Source organism: Tupaia chinensis, unplaced genomic scaffold, assembly GCF_000334495.1.
Source record: "Tupaia chinensis unplaced genomic scaffold, TupChi_1.0 Scaffold000146_1, whole genome shotgun sequence".
Taxonomy (NCBI): Eukaryota; Metazoa; Chordata; class Mammalia; order Scandentia; family Tupaiidae; genus Tupaia; species Tupaia belangeri.
This window is the reverse complement of record NW_006159616.1, coordinates 18,438,281-18,447,280: the sequence shown is the minus strand read 5'-3', so window position 1 is coordinate 18,447,280 and position 9,000 is coordinate 18,438,281. Positions and strand designations below refer to the sequence as shown.

The following is a 9,000-nucleotide window of genomic DNA, read 5'->3' as shown; positions in this document are numbered from 1 at the left end:
AAAGAAAAGGAGAAAAAGAGAAAGCATTGAGAATAGTCATGCTGCAATCCCTTCTCCATCTCTCTTTCCTTTTGAAATTTTGTGCACATATGCACATGCATCTGGTATGTCTTTCAAGTTACTAGGTTCAGGATTCAAAATGCTTAGCCAGTCATGTAGGATCCACTCCTTAACCACTAGGCCACAAGCTGACCCCATTCATTTCTCTTTTATGGATCTTCATGACAATATTGGTTTAACTTGAATAATTCAGGATCATCCCCATCATAGGTTTTGGAGATCAGGATATAGACATCTTAGGGGTTCCTTATTCAGCCACCCACAAAGTCCAGCATGTCTTGTTCTTTCACAGATTACTCCCCATCAGTCTACAGAGATTTCCCCCCAGACATATAGCTAGGAAATCAAGGTCAGCTAGACAGAGATCACCCACTTGCTGAGTGCACGAGCAGCATTAAAGTCCAGGTCTGTCTGACTCCTGAGAATCCCAGGAGGCCTTGCTCTCTCCTCTCACTTATCGATTCCCCCACACTTCTCTAGATGTACACAACCCCCCAGACTACCATGGGAAACTTCTGCTCAGAATTAACTCTTATCCATAGGACTATCCTGCCATACCTGCCCTTGGACTTAGCCTGGAATGGTGGGGCTTGACTGGCAATGGGCTTAAAGAAGGTGATCTCTGGGGTGTTCCTTCCCAGGCAGCCTCACTGGCAACATAGTTTAATCATTTTAATCAGGTATGATAAGACATACAGATGGGGAAATGTTTGCCATAAACGAAGAAGTGTTTTGCATTAACAGTTCTCTAGAAGCAGGGCCACACTGTGTAGCACCAGGGTTGGTCAGGAGGCAAAATGAAGGAAAAGTGGTCAAGAGCCTTTATCATGGTTTCCACAGGTATGAATGGGCAAGGCAGAGGGAACAGGGTTAGGGTTGGCTAGTTTGAGTGATTTCAGCAGCCTCTGGGACAAAGGGGCCCCTTATTGGCTATACCTGGTCCTGAGGTGATCAGGGCAAGTGAATGGTGGCCTGAAGTGTCAGAGCCCACTAAAGGAGGTGCTTGGAAGTAGGGCTCTGGACTGGTTGGTCTGCATTTCAAAAGCTCTTTCCAAAGCTGTTTGCTTATCTCTCAGAATTGGCTAGTCCTAGAAAGGGCAGTTCCTCCAGGGTCAACAAAGCCCTTAAGATAGCAAAGCGTCAGAATACAGAAAATGCCACATTAATATGCTTTCCTCTTAAATCACCCTAAGGAGGTCCTAGAGCCACTGCTGGCCTATGCAGAAGCTTTTGTGCAAAGAAAAACATACCCCTTCCTCAAGGTAGACACCACCTGAGCCAGGCACAAGGCTGGGCTAGCAGATGCAGGCTAGATTTCAGCACTCATCCACCTGCTAGACCAGATGCCCCTGAGCAGCTCACAACCATCACAACCATTCAGAGACCCCAGGAGGCTCCGCCCTTCCTTTCCAGGCCTGATCCAACCAAGCTGGAGCTGTCCCTTGGGGACAAATGGCTCTGCAGCTCTGGAGGTGACCACAGGGCCATAACATCCTCGACCTGCCTGAGTCCTATTGGCTCATGCTCTGTACACAAATCTGAAACCTCCAAGTGAGACCAGGCTGCTGTTGCAAAACCCTTGGGGGGTAAACATCCTTCTCATAAAATAGCAGCAGGGGATGCATACTCGAAGAGGCATGAACGGTCTCTTCAGAGAAGTGTGTTCCTGGGTCTGTTCAGCACCCCATCTGCCCCTCCCTGGTGCTGCCTGAGCAGGGCTCCCTCAGGGGCCTCTCATCTTTGAGCTTTCTTTTCCCAAGCAAAGAAGAGACTTCCTTGGAGAGAGCAGCGGTCCGCACTGGAAAGTGGAGAATAAACCTCTCTTCGCTTTTTCACTGAGAAGAGCAGAATGAATATCTCATGAGCACAGCAGCATGTGGCATAGCTGAGTTTCTAGGGTTGTGGGTTCTGCTGTTGAGGAGGTTTGTTTTGTTTTGTTTTGTTTCCCCAGCAAAAGAATGAAATGAAGCAATGTCCTAACCTGCGGGCGTAACATGTTCTGTGATAGGCAATTTCAAAGCAGAAAGGTCAGCCAAAAGGAGAATGCTGTTTCTAAAACCGGATCCCACAGAAAAGCAACACCAAGAAGCAGCTGGGATACCATTCCCTGAATTCCAAATAGGCCAGGGAGCAGGCTGTCGTTCAATGAGAATATGCGATGGGGCCTCTGGATTTACTTTAGTTCTCTTTTTTTGACAAATGTTGCCGAAAGTCATATCAGGTGGGAGCCTGTCCCTAAAGACCACATCAAGAGAACCTCTAGCTACCCACCTGAGTAATCCAGGATAATGTCCCATCACAAGATCAAATCTGCAAATTCCCTTTGACCTGATAATGTGACTTCCACAGGTTACATGATCTACCCGGGCAGCCCCAGCCCCGTTCCCTTCTGCCTCCTGAAGCCATGATGGATGGCTCCCAGTGCTGTCCCTGGCTGCCCTGATCAGAAGCCTCATCTAGAAACAGGACTACAGCTGGAAATGGCAGGGAGAGCAGCCCCATGAGGACCCAGCACCTTGTCTTTCAACATAAGAGATTCTACAGGCAGCTTTCTCTCCAAAATGGATGTGTATCCTTACCTCGAATCCAGTGTGGACTTCCTCCAAACCAAAGCCAAGTGGTCTCTGTGTAAACCATGTTTTTGAAGATAGTTAAAAGCATGAAGAGGGTAAGGGGTGATCAAGAAATATAAAAGTTGGACCAGCAGTTAGCGTAATGGCTATGTCGCTGGACTCCCACGTAGTCGACCACAGTTCGTGTCCCGGACCCGGTGGCTTAAAACTCATGCCGGGTGCGTGTGCGTGCATGTCCAAGATCCCGAGAGGAGAACGGAGGAGAAGGGATTGCAGCATGGCCATCCCCCCTGGGGGGTGATTCCTCGCTTTCTGTCTCTCTGTCTCTCTGTCTGTCTGGCAAGTGTACGCGCCCTATAGTAAAACCTCTCCAAAAAAAAAAAAAAAAGAAATATAAAAGTGAACAGGCTCCTAGGAGTTGCCTAGTCTCATAGCCTTTTCTCTGATGGGGAGAGGCCCAGAGAGGAGAACGTTCTGCATGGTTGCTATGGTGACTGGAGTCCTGCCCTCTTTGTCCTGACATGCAACTCCCAGAAGGACCCACCATCACTATGGGGATACATCCATCTCTTAAGTCACCCTCATTCCCAGAGAGGGCAGAGCTGCCAGCCTTTGAAGCTTGTGTTTTCAACTGCCCAATTAACCAACTGAAATTACCCTCGTGGCACTCTCTGTCCCAAGCTTTCTTGCCAGGAAATAATTCTGCAATAGTTAGCAGGGGCTCGCCCTATAGTAAAACGTCTCCAAAAAAAAAAAAAAAAGAAATATAAAAGTGAACAGGCTCCTAGGAGTTGCCTAGTCTCATAGCCTTTTCTCTGATGGGGAGAGGCCCAGAGAGGAGAACGTTCTGCATGGTTGCTATGGTGACTGGAGTCCTGCCCTCTTTGTCCTGACATGCAACTCCCAGAAGGACCCACCATCACTATGGGGATACATCCATCTCTTAAGTCACCCTCATTCCCAGAGAGGGCAGAGCTGCCAGCCTTTGAAGCTTGTGTTTTCAACTGCCCAATTAACCAACTGAAATTACCCTCGTGGCACTCTCTGTCCCAAGCTTTCTTGCCAGGAAATAATTCTGCAATAGTTAATATGAACTCTGCACCTGCTCCCCACTTCACCCAGAGACTGACCAGTAGCTCCCAGGAGTCTGAACGACAGCTCAAGGAACATGACAAGAAGAGTCAAAGGATCACCTTCATACTGCAGCGATCTGAGAGTGGCAGAGAGCTTCAAGAACCTTGCACATTGTTAGAACGAAGGTACAGGGCAGCCAGGTCACTGGAAGATAAAGGAGCCCCAGGGTAGGTCCTCACTGCTGCTTTTGTTGCTGCCACCACCAGGTGTCACCTCCTCATCCGTGGAACCTTCCACTGAGCACCAACCAACACTCCTGATAATGGGTGTTTGCCACCAGCAGAACACAAAGCAAATCTATTATGAATTCTAAGAAGAAAAGCCAATGAGTGCATCCTCCTCGGAGCCCTGGCTCCAAAAGAGGACAGGCACAAGTGGACCTCACTTGTGGCTTTGTGGCCCTCCAGTAAGAAGGTAGGAGGGATGAGCACTGACTAGCTGGAGAAGCTAGAGCCTGACTCAGGTCCTAAAGACAGCTCAGTGGTGCCAGGGAAACCTTGAGCTGATAGCAGCGATATGTGCTTAGAAACCCAGCTGTTCATTTTATTTGGGGCTATTTATTTATTAAAACCCTTTTGGTCAGTAGAGCAGGAGCAGCCTTTTCATGGGAGGCCCTGGGAGACAGAGGGGCTAATGGAAGCTGGTCAAAGGGCTTGAGAGAAACAGTCCACTAGGAGGTGGAGCAGGAGGGAGCATCGTTCCTTAGATGCTGGACCTGAGAGAGACATTTCTCCTCACTTATCTCGCAAGGACCCTAAGAAATAGGCATGACTCTCCCTGTAGAAAGAGTAAACCAGGACTCAGAAAGGTTTAAAACATGCCCAGGACTAGCCAAGATTCAGTCCCAGGCCTACCTTCCTCAGAAACCTGGAGAGAAAGAGCCAAGGGTGGTGTTGCTCCTGGCAATGGCCTCAGGTGGCCTCCCTACCTTCACTATACCTGGCCCGGGGTGGTCAGGGTCCCAGGAGTGCAACCCAGCCCCCTGACTTGTTTGTTCCCTGACTCCAAGGGCACGGCCTCTCTCTTCCTTCACACAAGGAGTGCCTCCTCCTTCCCCTGAAACCACAGGTGCAGGGCCCATACCTCTGTGGGGGCACAAGTCAGAGCCCTGCTCCCCAGGGACTCTCTGGGCAGCAGAGTGCCACTGTCAGGGGACTGCAAAGTCAGTAGGAGCCACTGTGTGCTCCTCCAGAAGACATCACAGCTTGGGGGTGCACCACAAACCTGAGCCCACGACAATTTTACACAACCTCTAATTCAAGCAGGCTCAAACTCAAGAGCAATGGCCATGGACCCCATGGGGAACAGAGCCGAGGCAGCTTCTCATGACAGAATACACATTCGTTCACACCTCTCCCAAGAAGCCCACCATGACTTCTCTCCACCAAGAGACAGAGGTCCTTTTAGTGTTCTGGGAGAGCCTTGGTACGTCACTGTCCACATTCTTGATCACCCGAAAGTATATCAAAGTAAAATGGCCTGCCTTAATCCCATTTGAAGAAAGATGGATATAAAAGCTAACATCACACTGAATTGTAATTGTCTATTCCTTGTCTCCCCACAGGCAAAGACAGTGTGTTTGTCTTCACACGCGCAGAGCTTGGCAAGGTTCCCGTCCATCGTTATGACTAAAATAATAAATGTCGCCGATCTAATAACAACAATAATAATAGTCATCATGGACTATGGGCTCTGGGCCAGTGTGGCACAGGAACTTACCTACTGCAGCCCATTCAATTTTCAGAGATCCCTGCGGCTGCTGCTTGTACACCTGCACTACTCGTGGCACACTGTTTACCACGGTTAAATCGCTTGTCCAAAGTCACCTAGCTATTTCCGGGCAGAGGCTGTGGGATCCCAGCACTCATCACTGCAACACTTTGGTGACAGCACAGAGCAGAGTGGGGTGGCTGGGGAAGAGGGCAATTTGATCACACGACATTGAAAGATGTATACAGGTCAGGAGCCCTGAGAGCTACCCTGGCCAGGCCAACCCAGTGTGTCCAGAGTCACATCCTCACCCGACCTGGCCTCTGAGTAGACGTGATGAGAATCCTAACACACTCGTGGGAGCCCTGGAAACTTCTCTGAGCCTGAGAAAGAGGAGGTGGGATCAGGGGCCCAGCCCAAAGGCCAGAGACACAGAAAAGTGGCAAGATTCTTTCCAAGTCTAAGAATCTTGAAGACAGGTAAAGTGGGGAGATCGTGAAAAATCACCCATGGGAGTTTTCCGGAGGGAAGAACAAGCCCTGAACCACCTCCTCTTCCCCATTCTATCTGTGCCTTGCGTGGGCAGGTGCCCAGAAGTGTCTGACCATAATGTCAACAAATTGTTCTAGGCCTGTGGTTTGTTTTGATGGACTGATTAAGTTTCATTAAGTGTCTTTAACAATTAATACCTACAAGGCCACTGAAAATCATGACAATTAAGTCTAAATTAAACAGCAATTTGAAATTTCACTTCCAGGTCTAAATGAGCTATAGTCAATTTTATTTGATTAGACTGAACTACTGGTATTTAAATTTAAACTGCTGGCGTATTCAGGTAGGTGGGGCATAGACAATGACTGACAGGTTCAGAAGCAGAGGGTATATGTCTGGTGGGCTTTGGTCTTTCTTGGCTCTTGGTACTGCACTGGATATCTGCTGCCATATTCTATCTGCTCTGTTTCCTCCCAGTCCTTTTTGATCATGGTTCTCTGATTTCTCCCTCCCACACTTGCCTGTCCAGAGTCCTTCAGTTTGGGTAGTGTTCCTTCAGACCCTGGTTCCAAAATGGATGTGTGACTCAGACCTGACCAATCAGAGCACTACACTTCTCTGGTCACAGTGATTGGTTCAAGGATGACATGTGATCTAAACTGAGTCAATAAATGCTATGGGAGTTTTACACGGCTTACTGAGAGAGACCTGGAGGGAAGGGAGGCTGGAGCTATAGCAGCCATCTTGCCACTATGAGGACACAAACAACTGAAAGGAGTCAAGCTAAAGTGGGAAAGGAAGAAAGTGGGCCTGGGGACACTGTCTGAGCCCCTAGATAAAGGAACTCAAGATAGAGATGGCTCTCATGTATTTTTAAAGGCACTTTATAGTCATTTACTTTGAGGTTTATTTCATAGCCCTTTTTTATTTTAAAATTTCTGATTTACATTTAATCATTGTACATTTTTGTGGGGTACAATATGGTTTTTTACAGCCCTTCTTGAGATACAAATAGACTCTAGGCAGGGTCAAGTCCCTGAGTGAAGCAATGCTTTGCCAGGAAGGGACTTGAACCTCAGTGCTAACTGACCACTTCAGCTTGCTTGTCTCCTTCATCTGTGTGGATCAGCATCAGGACTAGGGTGGAGCAAGCTAGGCATTTGCACAACCCTGAGAATGGGTTCCTCTTTAAATTTTACCCCTAGGTGCCTCAGTTACCTTACCCTTGGAGGTCATATGAAGTGAAACAATCCAGGCTCAGAGAGGTGATACTGCATGATTTCAGATTTCATTTATACATGGAATCTGGGAAAGTAGAACGTATAGAAGCTGGGAGTGGAGTGGTGGTTACCAGAGGATGGGGGAGTGAGAATTCTGGGGTGATGCTGGTCAAAAGATAGAAAATTTTTATCTTAGATAGGAGGAATAAGTTCAAGAGATCTGCCCTACAGTGTGCTGACTATGGTTAGCAACAATGTATTGTTGACAATGTATTGTTTTTCTTTTTTCTTTTTCTTTTTGGAGAGGGTTTTTTTTTTCTTTTGCTGTGAGGTGTGTGCACTCGCCAGAAAGACAGAGACAGAAAGTGAGAAATCACCCCCCCAGGGGGGATGGCCATGCCACAATCCCTTCTCCTCCATTCTCCTCTCGGGATCTTGGGCACACACACACATGTGCCCGGCGTGAGTTTAAGCCACCGGATCCAGGACTCAAACCATGGTTGACTACATGGGATTTCAGCAACAGAGCCATTATGCTAACTGCTGGTCCCAGCCTCCTCACCTTCTGGGGCTCTGCTTTTCTCATCCATGCAATGGGAGAGTTTCCTCGCTGTTCTGGGACTTACCCGGTCCTAAATTGTATGATTCTTCTCAGTGCTCTTAGCAATGGAGAAGATCTAAAGGCCCTCGCACGCCTGCATGTGGTCAGTCCGGATTAGTGCCAACCCTCTTCTCTGACAAATGAAGCTGCAAGGCCGCAGAGGGAGAGGCTAGCAGCCAGCTGTTGTTTGCTCACCTGTGACCTCAGCAAGATTGAACATGCTTTTAACTCTGCAGCTCCTTGTGATGCCTTTGCTGTAACGAACCTCTCAAACAGGGAAAAATCATTTCTGCCACTGAACAAGATGAACATCCTCTGTGGAGGTGCCTGGGGACGCAGCAGCCCCTAAGCCTATGGCTCACCAGCCCTCAGAGACAGTGCTGTCCTTGCCCAGGCTGGTGAGACAGGACCATTCTTCCCTTGCCAGCCCCTGGTTGTGGCGTAGTTTCCCAGCTACAGCACTGCCATCTCACATCCTGAGCGCCCTGTGAGTTGTAACTAATTAATTTCAAAGCAATGTATCAAATGTTGTAAACAAAGATAGCCCAAAACCTCAAGTGTGAGCTGTGTTCAGAGCTTGCAGGACACACAGACGATGGCGCAGTGGCTCAGCCCCAGCTGGCAAGGGAGGCACCCCACCTCCCAGAGACACCGGGAAATGGCCACTCACTGGTCCCTCCACCTGTTTCCACCAGCATTGCAACTAGAAGGGATCCTGATGTGGGGAGAGGAGAAAGAACAGAGGCCGACTCCGAAATCCAGGCAATGTTATTCTGGATCTTTAGCATCATTGCCACCCACTGGGGTCACTGGTAGGCACCCTCACGGCCCTGCCCACATGGAAAGTCTTCACTGAGCATCTACTTTGTGCCCACAGCTGTCCAGGTCACAGCTGTCTGGGTGAGGTGCCACTTTCTACCACCTACTCACAAGTTACTTCCCTCCCGGCCTCTGCTTCCGCCCTTGGAAAATGGTGGTGATGATAGTGTCACTGCCTCTTGAGAGTGTTGTGACCACACAGGCAGAGTACTCGGCAGGCAGACTGTCGTGGAGCAGGTCCTTCCACACCACAGCAACTGGGAGTCAGGAGTCTCTAAAGGATACCTGGCTTTGCCATCCTGGCACTTGCAGCTGGTTGAGGAGGCAGCACTTCCAGGCAGAGGCCACCCAAAGCTGAGCCTTGCAGTATGCCCCACTGGTGTCATGTAGC

The 9,000-nt window shown here is 48.9% G+C and overlaps 1 long non-coding RNA gene across 1 annotated transcript in view; it reads right to left on the bottom strand.

The window, feature by feature from the left end:
- LOC102485116 (uncharacterized) overlaps positions 1 to 9,000 on the bottom strand; it is a 26,328-nt gene that overhangs the window by 3,501 nt on the left and 13,827 nt on the right. Inside the window, exon 2 of the long non-coding RNA XR_003548898.1 lies at positions 2,640 to 2,684. This is a non-coding gene — a long non-coding RNA (uncharacterized LOC102485116). The remainder of the gene's footprint in view (positions 1 to 2,639; positions 2,685 to 9,000) is intronic.